Below are 18,467 nucleotides of genomic sequence, written 5' to 3'. Positions count from 1 at the left end.
CTGAATGTCCGCTCGAAAACATTCCAAAAACTGCTCAACATCCTGGTTCTTCCTCTCAGTCTGTCCATTAAACTGTGGATGATAGCCCGACGAAAATGACAAATGAACATTAAGTCTGTCACAAAAGGCAAACCAAAGGCATTGTCCCCTATTTTAGACAATGTCTGTGGGAACACCATAGAGTCTAACAATCTCTTTCACAAATGCCCTGGCAAGTTGTCACAATTCACACCGTGACCGTTACCCCTACGTCATGGATCGGGGTGACTTTGGGCCAACAGACGGCTATCACATGTGCAGGGGGGCTTATCTTAGTTATCCCTCCACTGCTACAATGTGATGAAAAAACACACACAAGGCTATTGACCTCTTAGTTTACAGCAGGGGCTTATTTTAGGTATCCCACTGCTCTTCAATATACCACGAACTGCAGGGATTTATGTATATCCCGCTTACAGTTCCACTTAAACCGTGCAGCTCTCTGGTGCCCCCTTACTCTCAGGTCAGACTTGGTACTGCACCTGGGGTAATTAGTCACCAGAAAGGCTGCCTGCTATGTACTGGCTATTGGGCACACTGCAGCGAGGCGATATAAATACTCCCACTCAGGCAGGAACAATAATTATCAATGCCGCAGTCGCTACAATGACTCCCAACTACCCAGTACAAAGGTATGCTGCCACCAGCTTCGATTAAACGGGTCCGAAGCTAACCCAAAACAGTAGCGTAATTCCTTTCAGAAGACTTAGGGTACGTTTTAGAGCAGAGGAATGAATCTAGTATTAAATATTATACTCCATCAAAGGTTTAAGGCAGTATTTATAAAAAGTTATATAAAGATGTTACTATATGAGACAATTGAAAATATGTACAAAGGTACTTATAAAAAAACAGGGATTACATGAGAAATCAACACTTACATGTGTTCAGAGCATTGCAGGCAACCAGGCTAGTTCCCATATGTCCCAATGCATCAGGACTGGCAGTCAGGCTCCTCAGGTAAAAACTAACTGCTGGGGCCTGGCAGAAACTTATAAACCGCAGCCCGTGACATCACCAACAGGGCTGGTTTACCCAGACCCTCCTCTCTCTTCAGCCTTTGTAAATTTCACACAAGTTTGTCTAATGCCTGTATCTCCACTCCAGAACATGTCAGAATCATAACACACCCAGCATTCATCTTGTATTAAGATATGCTCTCTATAGATACTAAAGTAGGGACACTCAGTTCCAGAGAAATCCGTACTCTGTCCCTGTTGGACTTGGAGGCTCATGCTTACAGTGGCGGACATATCCACCGATGGACGTTAGCAATATGTAGTTATTATTCTCCTAGCCCAAGTCGGTGGCCCAGAATCTTACTAAACCAGTCCACAACAACCCAGATACCAGAAAAACCCTCAGAGACTGGTAGGTCAGTGATAAAATCCATTGCAAGATGTTTCTATGGAGAACTAGGAACCTCTAACTGGCAAAGCAACCCTGCCACCGGAGCATGAGAAGCCTTAGACCTAGCGCACAATGTACACTGACGCACCCACTTGACAATTTCTCTTAGCCATCCCAGCCACCAGAAACTCCGACTGATCGACTTTCTTCTTTCGGCAATCCCTAGATGAGCCGCCAAACAAGACTCATGACATTCCGTAATCAAAGCTCTACTCAGGGCTTTAGGCACAAATAATTTCCTATAAGGAGTGTTAGTTGGTGCCGCATCTTGAGCTTTAAGAATGCTATTTTCCAACTCAGAACCTAATGCTGCCATCACCACCCCTCTCTGCAGAATAGATTCTTCCTTTTTAGTATTAACCGCTGGGGAAAAACTTTGAGACAAAGCATCAGCTTTAACATTTTTTCTCCCAGGGATATATGTCACAGAGAAATGGAACCGGGCAAAAAACAATGCCCACCAACTTGATGGGCATTCAAACTTTTAGCAGCATCCAAATAGATCAGGTTCTTATGATCAGTAAAGACTTGTACAGGATGTCTAGCACCCTCCAGAAAATGTCGCCAAAGCTCAAATGCAAGCTTAATAGCCAGCAATTCTCGGTTCCCAACATCATTGTTGAACTCCGCCTCTGAAAATTTCTTAGAAAACAAAGCACAGGGATGCACTCCATCCTCTACCTCCAGGGACAGAACAGCCCCCACTCCTACTGATGAGGCGTCCACCTCTACCAGAAAGGGCTTAGTTTCATCTCTCTAGATCAAAACAGGAGCTGACGTAAACCCTCCCCTTGAAATGCTCAAAAGCCTTAACAGCCTCAGGGCACCATTGGACAGCATTGGAACCCTTCTTAGTAAGATCAGTAAAGGGTTTTACAATAACAGAAAAATTCTTTATGAATTTTCTATAGTAATTAGCAAACCCAAAAAATCTCTGAATCAACTTCAAGCATTCAGGTCTAGGCCACTCCAAAAACGCCTGAACCTTCACCGGGTTCATCTCAAAACCATCACTGGAAACAAAGTACACAAAAAACAAATTTTCTCTACTGCAAACTCGCATTTCTCCAGTTTAGTAAAGAGTGTGTTTTCTCTCAGAATCTGCAGATTCTCACGGACTCTCTGCCAATGCGACTCCAGATCGAGCGAATAGATCAAAATATCATCCAAATAATCAATCACACTCCTACCGATCAACGGCCCCAGGATGACGTTAATGAAATTTTGAAATAACGCCGGAGCATGTGTAAGGCCGAAAGGCATAACTAGACACTCAAAATGATCTTCCGGCATATTAAAGGCTGTTTTCCATTCATCGCCTTCTTTAACCCGCAGAAAATTATATGCCCCAAGGAGATCGATCTTAGAGAACCACTTGGCTCCATCTAATTGGTTAAACAAATCTGGAATTAGCGGCAAGGGGTAAGGATTGCGCACAGTGGTCTTATTAATCTCCCTGAAATCCAGACATGGCCTAAGACCCCCATCTTTTTTTTTTTTTTTTACAAAAAAGAACCCCACAGCTACAGAGGATTTAGAGGGTCTTATATGACCTGCAGCAAGACTAGGCTGTAGGTATTCCTTTAAGGGCTCCCTATCGGGAATCGTCAGATTAAATAAACGACTCTTAGGGAGAGTAGCACCTGGGGCGAACTCAATAGCGCAATCGAAATCTCTATGATGTGGTAGAGCGTGTGACTCCACTTCTGAAAATACTTTCCAGAATTCCTGAATGGTTTCAGGTAGCTCATTTTTCACAACAGCAGCAATGTATACATCACAACATTTCCAATAACACTCCTGACCCCAGGATCTTATCGTACTTGATGACCAGTCCAGTACAGGATTGTGCATTTTTAACCAGGGTAACCCCAGGACAACTGGAAAAGGCAATTTAACAAGTATAAACAAATCTAAAGATTTCTGGTGCTCCATATTCACAGTGAGTGGAAACCCGATGACCTTTCGAGAAACACATCCATGCTCTATTTATCTATGTTATCAATCGCCACTACAGGAAAAGGACATGTTAAAGGTACAGAATCAATCTTGTACTTGTCTAGAAATTGTTGATCAATCAAATTAAGTGCAGAACCACAGTCCACCATCACTTGAAAATCAATTGAATGACCACAACAGGTAGAACTACCAGAAAAAGAAACTTCTGCCGACGTAAAAATGCAATGCGAAAGGCAGGGTTATTCTGATTGACCTTTTTCTTTACTTTTCCTTGTCTATGCGTCCTTCACATTGGTTAATAAAATGGTCAGCCTTACCACAATAAAGACATGATTGCAGCCCGAGCAGTGGTCAATGATGTAAGTTGTCTTCACCACCCAGCACCGGGGAACAGCACGAACAGTACCTTTGATTCCCAGGCACCCGTACGTGTCACACTGATGACACATGGATGTCATGCGTGTGTCTTTAGTGCGCATGTGTGCATGACGTTTTGCGGCCCATGCTGCTACCGGAAACACTGACGTCTGAAAAAGCCCTTAGTTAACATGATCATTTACCGAACTTTTGCCAAATTTTGCAGATTTTTAGGAAAAATGCTTGTGAATCTGAACATGAATCCAAATGTGTAAAGTTTGTGCCAATTTTGTGAACGGCGAATGTTTTCCAAAACAGTTTGCTCATCTCTAGTGATAATCCATGTAGCTTCTACCTCACTGAATATGAAGCTAATGGCCAACATCTATGAACTAATAGGTACACATAGTCAAACAATAGCAGGAAATTCAAATGGCGATTGGCACTCCACTCATTGTGGTGCACATGGAGGTGAGAAATATGAAGTGAAGAATTCCCAGCACTCAGAAATATTGTGAATTTTGATTAAATTATTAATCAGAATCTGAACGTTTCAGCTTCTTCCGAGCTTTCAACAGCAGTGAAATAATGCAAACACAGTTTCAACATATAATGAATTACAAGGAAGCGATTGACATCAAAGACTAACCACCAGTGATAAATAAATAACATCTGAGCAACCCCTAATATAACATGAAGTTAAAATTGATAGTAAAAAAAAAAAAATAAAAAATATATATATATATATATATATAGTATATATACATGGATATAATTTATATGTAGTATATATATATGGATAATCATTCTCACCTATAGATTATTACTACCTGAAGAGCCCGGCGTTGCCTGGGCATAGTAAATATCTGTGGTTAGTTATAGCACGTCACTTCTCTTATTTTCCCATCACGCCTCTCATTTTCCCAATCACATCTTTAATTTTCCCCCTCACATCTCTCATTTTCTCCCTCACACCTCTCATTTTCTCCCTCACTCCTCTCATTCCCGCCGAACACTTGTCATTTCGACCTCACATCTGTCATTTTCCGATCACTACACTATTTTCCCTCACTCCTCTCATTTTGCACTCACACCTTTTCATTTTCACCTCACACCTCTCATTTTCACCTCAGTATATACATGTTTGTCATCTCCCTTATATATAGTATACACCTGTATGTCATCTCCTGTATATAGTATATACCTGTATGTCATCTCCCCTGTATATAGTATATACCTGCTGTGTGTCATCTCCCCTGTATATAGTATATATCTGTGTGTCATCTCCTCCTGTATATAGTATATACCTGTATGTCATCTTCTATATATAGCATATACCTGTATGTCATCTCCTCCTGTATATAGTATATACCTGTAGGTAATCTGCTCCTGTATATAGTATATACCTGTATGTCATCTCCTCCTGTATATAGTATGTACCTGTATGTCATCTCCTCCTTTATATAGTATATACCTGTGTGTCATCTCTCCTGTATATAGTATATATCTATGTGTCATCTCCCCTGTATATAGTATATACCTGTGTGATCTCCTGTATTAGACCTCGTTAACACGTTATTTGCTCAGTATTTTTACCTCAGTATTTGTAAGATAAATTGGCAGCCTGATAAATCCCTAGCCAACAGGAAGCCCTCCCCCTGGCAGTATATATTAGCTCACACATACACATAATAGACAGGTCATGTGACTGACAGCTGCCGTATTTCCTATATGGTATATTTGTTGCTCTTGTAGTTTGTCTGCTTATTAAACAGATTTTTATTTTTGAAGGCTAATACCAGACTTGTGTGTGTTTTAGGGCGAGTTTCGTTTGTCAAGTTGTGTGTGTTGAGTTGTGTGTGGCGACATGCATGTAGCGACTTTTGTGAGATGAGTTTTGTGTGGCAACATGCGTGTAGCAACTTTTTGTGTGTCGAGTTGCATGTGACAGGTTAGTGTAGCAAGTTGTGTGCAGCAAGTTTTGCGCATGGCGAGTTTTGCGCGTGTTGAGTTTTATGTCTGGTGCCTTTTGAGTATGTGCAAGTTTTGTGTGAGGCAACTTTTGCATGTGTTTCAAATTTTGTGCATATGGCAATTTTTCTGCATGTGCAAGTTTTGCGTGTGGCGAGTTTTCCATGAGGTGAGTTTTGCACTTGTGGCGAGTTTTGCGTGAGCCTATTTTTTGCATGTGGCAAGTTTTGCGCGTGGTGAGTTTTGAGCGGCGACTTTTGTGTTTCGACTTTTATGTGGCGAGGTTGGCGTATGTGTGGTGAAATGTGTGCTGAGGGTGGTATATGTGTTCAAGCACGTGGTAGTGTGTGGCGCATTTTGTGTGTGTGTTCATATCCCCGTGTGGTGAGTATCCCATGTCGGGGTCCTACCTTAGCAACTGTACGGTATATACTCTTTGGCGCCATCACTCTCATTCTTTAAGTCCCACTTGTTCACATCTGGCAGCTGTCAATTTGCCTCCAACACTTTTCCTTTCACTTTTCCCCATTATGTAGATAGGGATAAAATAGTTTGGTGAATTGGAAAGCGCGGAGTTAAAATTTCACCTCACAACATAGCCTATGACGCTCTCAGGGTCCAGACGTGTGACTGTGCAAAATTTTGTTTCTGTAGCTGCGACGCCTCCAACACTTTTCCTTTCACTTTTTTCCCCATTATGTAGATAGGGGCAAAATTGTTTGGTGAATTGGAAAGCGCGGGGTTAAAATTTCACCTCACAACGTAGCCTATGACGCTCTCAGGGTCCAGACGTGTGGCTGTGCAAAATTTTGTTTCTGTAGCTGCGACGCCTCCAACACTTTTCCTTTCACTTTTTTCCCCATTATGTAGATAGGAGCAAAATTGTTTGGTGAATTGGAAAGCACGGGGTTAAAATTTCACCTCACAACATAGCCTATGACGCTCTCAGGGTCCAGACGTGTGACTGTGCAAAATTTTGTGGCTGTAGCTGCGACGCCTCCAACACTTTTCATTTCACTTTTTCCCCATTATGTAGATAGGGGCAAAATTGTTTGGTGAATTGGAAAGCGCGGGGTTAAAATTTCACCTCACAACGTAGCCTATGACGCTCTCGGGGTCCAGACGTGTGACTGTGCAAAATTTTGTTTCTGTAGCTGCGACGCCTCCAACACTTTTCCTTTCACTTTTTTCCCCATTATGTAGATAGGGGCAAAATTGTTTGGTGAATTGGAAAGCGCGGGGTTAAAATTTCACCTCACAATGTAGCCTATGACGCTCTCAGGGTCCAGACGTGTGACTGTGCAAAATTTTGTTGCTGTAGCTGCGACCCTTCCAACACTTTTCCTTTCACTTTTTTCCCCATTATGTAGATAGGGGCAAAATTGTTTGGTGAATTGGAACGCGCGGGGTTAAAATTTCGCCTCACAATGTAGCCTATGACGCTCTCGGGGTCCAGACGTGTGACTGTGCAAAATTTTGTGGCTGTAGCTGCGACGGTGCAGATGCCAATCCCAGACATACACACACACACAGTTAAGTAAAAAGGGCAGCACACTGCAGCGCCAAAACATGCAAACTTGAAAACACGAAATTTGAACTGCATTACTGCACTAGAAATATGAAAAATGAGAGCTTTTAGCGCATAAAAATGGCCATATTTATGTGTACCTCGTAGCCACTTTACGGCATCTCTCTTATACGAGGTCCTACGCTTGACCTACCTCGCTGAGAATAAACGTCTCCATCTGAATGGGTACGTGTGAAACCTCTTCTTGGACTCAAATTCTCTCTCTCTGTGGAGGGGTATTAGACCTACTATAATTAAAACACCTGTGGCTAGGAGGCGGGAGTGCACGATCAGAAGGCTAGAGAATACATTTCAAAAACCTGACCTGCACATCCAAACATAGACTGAGTGTGAACAGGTGCTGAACCCAGAGTCGCCAACTCGTATATAGTTAAGTAAAAAGGGCAGCACACTGCAGCGCCAAAACATGCAAACTTGAAAACACGAAATTTGAACTGCATTACTGCACTAGAAATATGAAAAATGAGAGCTTTTAGCGCATAAAAATGGCCATATTTATGTGTACCTCGTAGCCACTTTACGGCATCTCTCTTATACGAGGTCCTACGCTTGACCTACCTCGCTGAGAATAAACGTCTCCATCTGAATGGGTACGTGTGAAACCTCTTCTTGGACTCAAATTCTCTCTCTCTGTGGAGGGGTATTAGACCTACTATAATTAAAACACCTGTGGCTAGGAGGCGGGAGTGCACGATCAGAAGGCTAGAGAATACATTTCAAAAACCTGACCTGCACATCCAAACATAGACTGAGTGTGAACAGGTGCTGAACCCAGAGTCGCCAACTCGTATATAGTTAAGTAAAAAGGGCAGCACACTGCAGCGCCAAAACATGCAAACTTGAAAACACGAAATTTGAACTGCATTACTGCACTAGAAATATGAAAAATGAGAGCTTTTAGCGCATAAAAATGGCCATATTTATGTGTACCTCGTAGCCACTTTACGGCAACTCTCTTATACGAGGTCCTACGCTTGACCTACCTCGCTGAGAATAAACGTCTCCATCTGAATGGGTACGTGTGAAACCTCTTCTTGGACTCATATTCTCTCTCTCTGTGGAGGGGTATTAGACCTACTATAATTAAAACACCTGTGGCTAGGAGGCAGGAGTGCACAATCAGAAGGCTAGAGAATACATTTCAAAAACCTGACCTGCACATCCAAACATAGACTGAGTGTGAACAGGTGCTGAACCCAGAGTCGCCAACTCGTATATAGTTAAGTAAAAAGGGCAGCACACTGCAGCGCCAAAACATGCAAACTTGAAAACACGAAATTTGAACTGCATTACTGCACTAGAAATATGAAAAATGAGAGCTTTTAGCGCATAAAAATGGCCATATTTATGTGTACCTCGTAGCCACTTTACGGCATCTCTCTTATACGAGGTCCTACGCTTGACCTACCTCGCTGAGAATAAACGTCTCCATCTGAATGGGTACGTGTGAAACCTCTTCTTGGACTCAAATTCTCTCTCTCTGTGGAGGGGTATTAGACCTACTATAATTAAAACACCTGTGGCTAGGAGGCGGGAGTGCACGATCAGAAGGCTAGAGAATACATTTCAAAAACCTGACCTGCACATCCAAACATAGACTGAGTGTGAACAGGTGCTGAACCCAGAGTCGCCAACTCGTATATAGTTAAGTAAAAAGGGCAGCACACTGCAGCGCCAAAACATGCAAACTTGAAAACACGAAATTTGAACTGCATTACTGCACTAGAAATATGAAAAATGAGAGCTTTTAGCGCATAAAAATGGCCATATTTATGTGTACCTCGTAGCCACTTTACGGCATCTCTCTTATACGAGGTCCTACGCTTGACCTACCTCGCTGAGAATAAACGTCTCCATCTGAATGGGTACGTGTGAAACCTCTTCTTGGACTCAAATTCTCTCTCTCTGTGGAGGGGTATTAGACCTACTATAATTAAAACACCTGTGGCTAGGAGGCGGGAGTGCACGATCAGAAGGCTAGAGAATACATTTCAAAAACCTGACCTGCACATCCAAACATAGACTGAGTGTGAACAGGTGCTGAACCCAGAGTCGCCAACTCGTATATAGTTAAGTAAAAAGGGCAGCACACTGCAGCGCCAAAACATGCAAACTTGAAAACACGAAATTTGAACTGCATTACTGCACTAGAAATATGAAAAATGAGAGCTTTTGTATGAGGTACACATAAATATGGCCATTTTTATGCGCTAAAAGCTCTCATTTTTCATATTTCTAGTGCAGTAATGCAGTTCAAATTTCGTGTTTTCAAGATTGCATGTTTTGGCGCTGCAGTGTGCTGCCCTTTTTACTTAACTATATACGAGTTGGCGACTCTGGGTTCAGCACCTGTTCACACTCAGTCTATGTTTGGATGTGCAGGTCAGGTTTTTGAAATGTATTCTCTAGCCTTCTGATGGTGCACTCCCGCCTCCTAGCCACAGGTGTTTTAATTATAGTAGGTCTATTACCCCTCCACAGAGAGAGAGAATTTGAGTCCAAGAAGAGGTTTCACACGTACCCATTCAGATGGAGACGTTTATTCTCAGCGAGGTAGGTCAAGCGTAGGACCTCGTATAAGAGAGATGCCGTAAAGTGGCTACGAGGTACACATAAATATGGCCATTTTTATGCGCTAAAAGCTCTCATTTTTCATATTTCTAGTGCAGTAATGCAGTTCAAATTTCGTGTTTTCAAGTTTGCATGTTTTGGCGCTGCAGTGTGCTGCCTTTTTTACTTAACTATATACGAGTTGGCGACTCTGGGTTCAGCACCTGTTCACACTCAGTCTATGTTTGGATGTGCAGGTCAGGTTTTTGAAATGTATTCTCTAGCCTTCTGATCGTGCACTCCTGCCTCCTAGCCACAGGTGTTTTAATTATAGTAGGTCTAATACCCCTCCACAGAGAGAGAGAATTCGAGTCCAAGAAGAGGTTTCACACGTACCAATTCAGATGGAGACGTTTATTCTCAGCGAGGTAGGTCAAGCGTAGGACCTCGTATAAGAGAGATGCCGTAAAGTGGCTACGAGGTACACATAAATATGGCCATTTTTATGCGCTAAAAGCTCTCATTTTTCATATTTCTAGTGCAGTAATGCAGTTCAAATTTCGTGTTTTCAATTTTGCATGTTTTGGCGCTGCAGTGTGCTGCCCTTTTTACTTAACTATATACGAGTTGGCGACTCTGGGTTCAGCACCTGTTCACACTCAGTCTATGTTTGGATGTGCAGGTCAGGTTTTTGAAATGTATTCTCTAGCCTTCTGATCGTGCACTCCCGCCTCCTAGCCACAGGTGTTTTAATTATAGTAGGTCTAATACCCCTCCACAGAGAGAGAGAATTTGAGTCCAAGAAGAGGTTTCACACGTACCCATTCAGATGGAGACGTTTATTCTCAGCGAGGTAGGTCAAGCGTAGGACCTCGTATAAGAGAGATGCCGTAAAGTGGCTACGAGGTACACATAAATATGGCCATTTTTATGCGCTAAAAGCTCTCATTTTTCATATTTCTAGTGCAGTAATGCAGTTCAAATTTCGTGTTTTCAAGTTTGCATGTTTTGGCGCTGCAGTGTGCTGCCCTTTTTACTTAACTATATACGAGTTGGCGACTCTGGGTTCAGCACCTGTTCACACTCAGTCTATGTTTGGATGTGCAGGTCAGGTTTTTGAAATGTATTCTCTAGCCTTCTGATCGTGCACTCCCGCCTCCTAGCCACAGGTGTTTTAATTATAGTAGGTCTAATACCCCTCCACAGAGAGAGAGAATTTGAGTCCAAGAAGAGGTTTCACACGTACCCATTCAGATGGAGACGTTTATTCTCAGCGAGGTAGGTCAAGCGTAGGACCTCGTATAAGAGAGATGCCGTAAAGTGGCTACGAGGTACACATAAATATGGCCATTTTTATGCGCTAAAAGCTCTCATTTTTCATATTTCTAGTGCAGTAATGCAGTTCAAATTTCGTGTTTTCAAGTTTGCATGTTTTGGTGCTGCAGTGTGCTGCCCTTTTTACTTAACTATATACGAGTTGGCGACTCTGGGTTCAGCACCTGTTCACACTCAGTCTATGTTTGGATGTGCAGGTCAGGTTTTTGAAATGTATTCTCTAGCCTTCTGATCGTGCACTCCCGCCTCCTAGCCACAGGTGTTTTAATTATAGTAGGTCTAATACCCCTCCACAGAGAGAGAGAATTTGAGTCCAAGAAGAGGTTTCACACGTACCAATTCAGATGGAGACGTTTATTCTCAGCGAGGTAGGTCAAGCGTAGGACCTCGTATAAGAGAGATGCCGTAAAGTGGCTACGAGGTACACATAAATATGGCCATTTTTATGCGCTAAAAGCTCTCATTTTTCATATTTCTAGTGCAGTAATGCAGTTCAAATTTCGTGTTTTCAAGTTTGCATGTTTTGGCGCTGCAGTGTGCTGCCTTTTTTACTTAACTATATACGAGTTGGCGACTCTGGGTTCAGCACCTGTTCACACTCAGTCTATGTTTGGATGTGCAGGTCAGGTTTTTGAAATGTATTCTCTAGCCTTCTGATCGTGCACTCCCGCCTCCCTGCCACAGGTGTTTTAATTATAGTAGGTCTAATACCCCTCCACAGAGAGAGAGAATTTGAGTCCAAGAAGAGGTTTCACACGTACCCATTCAGATGGAGACGTTTATTCTCAGCGAGGTAGGTCAAGCGTAGGACCTCGTATAAGAGAGATGCCGTAAAGTGGCTACGAGGTACACATAAATATGGCCATTTTTAAGCGCTAAAAGCTCTCATTTTTCATATTTCTAGTGCAGTAAAGCAGTTCAAATTTCGTGTTTTCAAGTTTGCATGTTTTGGCGCTGCAGTGTGCTGCCCTTTTTACTTAACTATATACGAGTTGGCGACTCTGGGTTCAGCACCTGTTCACACTCAGTCTATGTTTGGATGTGCAGGTCAGGTTTTTGAAATGTATTCGCTAGCCTTCTGATCGTGCACTCCCGCCTCCTAGCCACAGGTGTTTTAATTATAGTAGGTCTAATACCCCTCCACAGAGAGAGAGAATTTGAGTCCAAGAAGAGGTTTCACACGTACCCATTCAGATGGAGACGTTTATTCTCAGCGAGGTAGGTCAAGCGTAGGACCTCGTATAAGAGAGATGCCGTAAAGTGGCTACGAGGTACACATAAATATGGCCATTTTTATGCGCTAAAAGCTCTCATTTTTCATATTTCTAGTGCAGTAATGCAGTTCAAATTTCGTGTTTTCAAGTTTGCATGTTTTGGCGCTGCAGTGTGCTGCCCTTTTTACTTAACTATATACGAGTTGGCGACTCTGGGTTCAGCACCTGTTCACACTCAGTCTATGTTTGGATGTGCAGGTCAGGTTTTTGAAATGTATTCTCTAGCCTTCTGATCGTGCACTCCCGCCTCCTAGCCACAGGTGTTTTAATTATAGTAGGTCTAATACCCCTCCACAGAGAGAGAGAATTTGAGTCCAAGAAGAGGTTTCACACGTACCCATTCAGATGGAGACGTTTATTCTCAGCGAGGTAGGTCAAGCGTAGGACCTCGTATAAGAGAGATGCCGTAAAGTGGCTACGAGGTACACATAAATATGGCCATTTTTATGCGCTAAAAGCTCTCATTTTTCATATTTCTAGTGCAGTAATGCAGTTCAAATTTCGTGTTTTCAAGTTTGCATGTTTTGGCGCTGCAGTGTGCTGCCCTTTTTACTTAACTATATACGAGTTGGCGACTCTGGGTTCAGCACCTGTTCACACTCAGTCTATGTTTGGATGTGCAGGTCAGGTTTTTGAAATGTATTCTCTAGCCTTCTGATCGTGCACTCCCACCTCCTAGCCACAGGTGTTTTAATTATAGTAGGTCTAATACCCCTCCACAGAGAGAGAGAATTTGAGTCCAAGAAGAGGTTTCACACGTACCCATTCAGATGGAGACGTTTATTCTCAGCGAGGTAGGTCAAGCGTAGGACCTCGTATAAGAGAGATGCCGTAAAGTGGCTACGAGGTACACATAAATATGGCCATTTTTATGCACTAAAAGCTCTCATTTTTCATATTTCTAGTGCAGTAATGCAGTTCAAATTTCGTGTTTTCAAGTTTGCATGTTTTGGCGCTGCAGTGTGCTGCCCTTTTTACTTAACTATATACGAGTTGGCGACTCTGGGTTCAGCACCTGTTCACACTCAGTCTATGTTTGGATGTGCAGGTCAGGTTTTTGAAATGTATTCGCTAGCCTTCTGATCGTGCACTCCCGCCTCCTAGCCACAGGTGTTTTAATTATAGTAGGTCTAATACCCCTCCACAGAGAGAGAGAATTTGAGTCCAAGAAGAGGTTTCACACGTACCCATTCAGATGGAGACGTTTATTCTCAGCGAGGTAGGTCAAGCGTAGGACCTCGTATAAGAGAGATGCCGTAAAGTGGCTACGAGGTACACATAAATATGGCCATTTTTATGCACTAAAAGCTCTCATTTTTCATATTTCTAGTGCAGTAATGCAGTTCAAATTTCGTGTTTTCAAGTTTGCATGTTTTGGCGCTGCAGTGTGCTGCCCTTTTTACTTAACTATATACGAGTTGGCGACTCTGGGTTCAGCACCTGTTCACACTCAGTCTATGTTTGGATGTGCAGGTCAGGTTTTTGAAATGTATTCTCTAGCCTTCTGATCGTGCACTCCCGCCTCCTAGCCACAGGTGTTTTAATTATAGTAGGTCTAATACCCCTCCACAGAGAGAGAGAATTTGAGTCCAAGAAGAGGTTTCACACGTACCCATTCAGATGGAGACGTTTATTCTCAGCGAGGTAGGTCAAGCGTAGGACCTCGTATAAGAGAGATGCCGTAAAGTGGCTACGAGGTACACATAAATATGCCCATTTTTATGCGCTAAAAGCTCTCATTTTTCATATTTCTAGTGCAGTAATGCAGTTCAAATTTCGTGTTTTCAAGTTTGCATGTTTTGGCGCTGCAGTGTGCTGCCCTTTTTACTTAACTATATACGAGTTGGCGACTCTGGGTTCAGCACCTGTTCACACTCAGTCTATGTTTGGATGTGCAGGTCAGGTTTTTGAAATACACACACACACACACACACACACACACACACACACACACACATTCAGCTTTATATAGTAGATGACTGTACTAGTAATCATTTTTCAGTTCCCAATGAAGTTGATGTTTTCATACCAGAATTATGGGTTGTAGGTATATATCAATTAGAATGTTAATGATTTATTACAAAGTGTCTGTATAAATTTCAGAAATCCATGATTTTTTTATAAGCTATGCCAAAAAAATTAAAAATCAAGTTGACAACACTGCGCACTTGTGTCATACAAATAACACTATACATGCAATGCCTCTAATATTGTGGTTAATCAGCGTACAAAATAATACAAGCTGGTTTGTGTAGCTCAATTTCATTCACAAGGCCATGGATACGAATTTCATGAAGGTGGTCAATTTTTGAAAGCGCCAACAGCCATTTCATTTTCTGTAATTTGAGAGAATAGAAGATGTATTATGGTAAGTCATAAACACTATGGCCATTTGGCTATAAGTAGTCCAGGAATAGATCTTTTGTGAGATGGGAGTAAGGAGTTGTTTTCAAGCAATTCTTCACAATCATTCCATTACATTCTTAAATGCAACCCAGGTTTATCTCCCCGTCAAATTTGATTGAACCCATGTTCATAGGTTAGTCCACAACTCTTACTTCTAGCTTCTTTTCCATTGCAATTGAATTTGCTGAGAAAAACTGCTCTCTGTACAAATGTCTATTTATATCTCAATTTGCTATATGCTTTTTACTGTAAAAAAACTAGTTCCTTTTGTTTTATATTTTTCCCAGAAATGATAAAGGATGGAGTAAAAGGGTTTAGATCAAAGGTTCAGTTGTTAATTACTCCACTTTACATTTGCTCATTTAAGCAGTCAGCAACAATTCTCATTCAGTACAAAAATAGAACTTTAGCTTTTGTTTTGGCAGCATTCTCTGGATGTGAATTGCAAATAAAGGATCTTACGTTTTGCCTGTAACACTCTTAATATGAAATAACCTTGTAGAAGAAAATTATATCTAATAAGTACCCCTGAATTTCCAAGTATGGCTGCAGAAAAATACATTTTGAGATTCAAATCTTGGGGTCTGTTCATATGATCAGTAAACACTGTGGGTTGGATGCTCCATACTTGCGCAGCTTCCAACCCACAGCGTCTAGACATTACAGCATACATAGTGGATGGGATTTCAAGAAAACACATGCCCACTATGCATCCAGAGACACTGACGTAGCCGGACATGAGACGTGTCTTTCCAGACTGCAACATGCCTATTTATCTTGGGGAAGCTCTCATCTCATCTCATTTCATCCAGCTAACTTATTACACAGATTTGTGTATGTGTGTTGTCATAAAACTAGGAAAAGAATAACAAAAAATAACCTTCCAAGTAAGGTTCTTAAAAAGGATAAGCCTCTTGTTGGAAACACTCTGCCGTAGCCCTCGGAAAGCCTGTAGGGGCGTAACTAGGTGGCTTACCAAATCCAACCTCAGATAAGAGGCGCCAGACAAAAACTGTGTCCCAAGGAAGGTCAAATAGGTGGCACAAGGTGCTACTCCAGGGCTGACCTACAGAGGGTGGCAGTTGACCCCCTAGAGTGGGTAGGCTTGTACTGCCCAAAGGAGGGATGAAGAGTGCAGGCAGGTACTGTAGCAACAATGGAACCATAGGTGCAAATGAGACCAACTGAGGAACAGAAAAGCACTGGCAAGTGCAGGCTGGATCGGTTGTTAGACAGATGGGCACTGACAGGTGCAATCTGGACAGGCTGATGGACAGGAGAGAACAGACAGGTATGAGCATAGACAAGCAGATGGGTGGACTTGAGGAACCTAACAATTAGCAAACATGCAAGGCAAACTAACAAAATTGCTCAGGCACCTCCATATTGGAGGAGGCACCTTAAAAAGAAGGTATCACCGAGCAATTGGCTGGAAACACCTTAGGGGGACACGCGAGGTCCCTTTAATAGGGAGGGAGCATGTGCAAAATAAGCATAGTGCCCAGTTCTACAACTAAACCTTGCGGGAAACCAACACATAGGGGACAAGATGAGGAGGTGGTGTGTGAGTGAGAGACGCTGAATGTCTGATCTGTTAGGTACGGGAAGATCCAACAAAGGGCCAAATCTGGAATGGAAAGAAATCAGAAACTCTGAAGTAAGAGGAAATAGTCCACTGTGTCAAAGGCAGATTCAAGGTCCAAGAGGAGAAGGACCAACTAGAGTCACTTTCAATTAGCAGTTAGTAGGCCATTGGTTACTTTAGTCAGGGCAGTTTCAGTGGAATAGTGCAGTCGGAAGGCATATTGTAAGCGATCAAAAAGGGAGCAAGCTGAGAAGTGGGAGGACAGTTCAAAATGGACTTGTTTCAGTAGTTTGAAGGCATAGGGGAGAAGTGAGATGAGGTGACAGCTAGACACAGAAGATGGGTAATGGAGGGCTTTTTGAGGATGGGTGTGACCGAGGTATATTTCAATCAGAAGGTGAGGGCACCAGTTGTTAATAAAGGGTTGAAGAGGTGGGTTAGGCTTGGGATGAAGACTGTGGTAAAGTTTGGAATGAGATGAGATGATATCGGGTAAAGTTCACCGGAGGTGAGGGATAGTCTTCAGCTGAGATGAGAGGAGAGGGAGGAGTAGCTGGTGAGTGTAGGAGAGAATTTAAAGTACTGAATAGCTGTTTAGGGTTGGAAGACAGGTATGATGAGAGATCAAAAGTAGGTTTGTTTTATTGCAGTTAGCAATTGCGCAGCATTTTTAAAACTTCTGTTACTAGAGGGGCTACTTCACTCTCTTTCCTTGGCAGCCGCACAGAGGTACACTTTGTAAATGAGGGCCAGAAAGAATATGTGCTCCAGTAGATGGCAAGTGCTGAATAAAGTGGCCTCTTCTCTTTCTTCACAACTTTCCAACCGCCCAACTGACTGTAGGAAGCCACAGATGGCTAAGTATGCAGATCTATTCACACATTCTATGCCATGGGCATCAGAAGTGTGCTATTTTTTGGAATGCACTAGATAGGTTAATTCAAGTAATCCCAAATACCCACAGTTTTAAGTGTGCCCTAAAAACACATTTCTTCAGACTGGCGTACAGCCTCAACACTTAAATCTAACTATCCCTTTGTTACCCATTCAATTTTTTTTTACCATAACCAGGTTGCTCGAATCATGTTTTCACACGCATTATGCATTTAATAGCCCTCAGTGTCTGCACTGTTACATACTTAGGTTGATAACCGATTCATGCAGCGTTACATGAACACCTGATTTCACTATGGCTGGTCTGAACAATGAAAGCAATTGTTACAGTCCACCTTTTGTTTCTCCCCTTTTTCCTCATAGATTGTAAGCTTGCAAACAGGGCCCTCATTCCTCTTGGTATCTATTTTGATCTAAAGCTCTGGCAAAAATTAAGAGACCACTGCAAAATGTTCAGTTTGTCTGATTTTTCTCTTTATAGGTATATTTTTGAGCAAAATGTAAATTGTTCATTTATTCAATAAACTTCTGACAACATGTCTCCAAATTTCCAAGCAATACATTTTGTATTTTTTTCTGAGAAGGAGAAATGGTCAAAATGAAAAAAAAAACAGCGCTTTCAGACCTCAAATGATGCAAAGAAAACCAGTTCATAATCGTTTAGAAACAACAATACTAATGTTTTAACTCAGGAAGAGTTCAGAAATCAATATTTTGTGGCATAACCATGATTTTTAATCACAGCTTTCATGTGTCTTGGCATTCTAGGGCAGCACGGTGGCGCAGTGGTTAGCACAGCAGCCTTGCAGCGCTGGAGTCCTGGGTTCAAGCCCCACTAAGGACAACATCTGCAAAGAGTTTGTATGTTCTCTCCGTGTTGGCACGGGTTTCCTCCGGGCACTCCGGTTTCCTCCCACATTCCAAAGACATGGGGAATTTAGATTGTGAGCCCCAATGGGGACAGCAATGATAATGTGTGTAAAGCGCTGTGGAATATGTTATAGCGCTATATAAAAATAAAGATTATTATTCTTTCCACCAGTCTTTCACACTGCTTCTGGCACAAAAATTTAAGCCGTTCTTTGTTTGATAGCTTGTA

Source organism: Ranitomeya imitator, chromosome 3 (genome assembly GCF_032444005.1).
Source record: "Ranitomeya imitator isolate aRanImi1 chromosome 3, aRanImi1.pri, whole genome shotgun sequence".
Classification (NCBI taxonomy): domain Eukaryota; kingdom Metazoa; phylum Chordata; class Amphibia; order Anura; family Dendrobatidae; genus Ranitomeya; species Ranitomeya imitator.
Note: the sequence above shows the minus strand (reverse complement) of the source record.